Source organism: Poecilia latipinna, unplaced genomic scaffold (assembly GCF_001443285.1).
Source record: "Poecilia latipinna isolate Pla-1442-1.1 unplaced genomic scaffold, P_latipinna-1.0 Scaffold236, whole genome shotgun sequence".
Classification (NCBI taxonomy): Eukaryota; Metazoa; Chordata; class Actinopteri; order Cyprinodontiformes; family Poeciliidae; genus Poecilia; species Poecilia latipinna.
The window spans coordinates 171,801-172,438 of NW_015112852.1; positions in this window are offsets into that span (position 1 = coordinate 171,801).

The window sequence follows — 638 nt, forward strand, 5'->3', positions numbered from 1 at the left end:
CCCATTTGGGCGGGGCCGGGCAAAAACCCCCGAAGGGGGAGGTGCCCAAAAAAAAAAAAAAAAAAAGGGCACATCTAACCATATTCTAGGACAGAATATTAACAAAGTCTCTCAGCTTTCAGAGTTTAATAAACTATGATAATTTACAAAATTGTGAGATATACAATCAAAGCTAACAAACATCTCTATATAGAGCATACAACTATGCATATGTAAGATATTTTATTAGTAATTTATTTCTGCAGGTCTATGTTGTTATAGGAAAGTATTGCAGTATTCAAACCCACAATTTAGCAGGATATGTAAATCAGAGCTAGACCACCAGACATATTGTCTTTACAGAATTACACTATTAAAAATATAAACAAGGGCACAATGCTACCTTTTAGTGACTGTAATCTATAAAACAGAGCTGCCTGTTTGCTGCAGTGGAGATGAAGATGGTCCATTCAGGAAAGCAGAGCTGCATCAAACTTTAACTGGAACTGCAGAAAAACGAAAAAACAAAAGCAAAAATTGAATTGTTAATGCATGTCACCATGAGAAAAACCTACTGAGGTTTGTTTAAAAAATTTTGTTTTAAATTTAAATCACTCATTTTTGACTCATGAAGTTAACTTTCTTTTTTTGCAAAACAA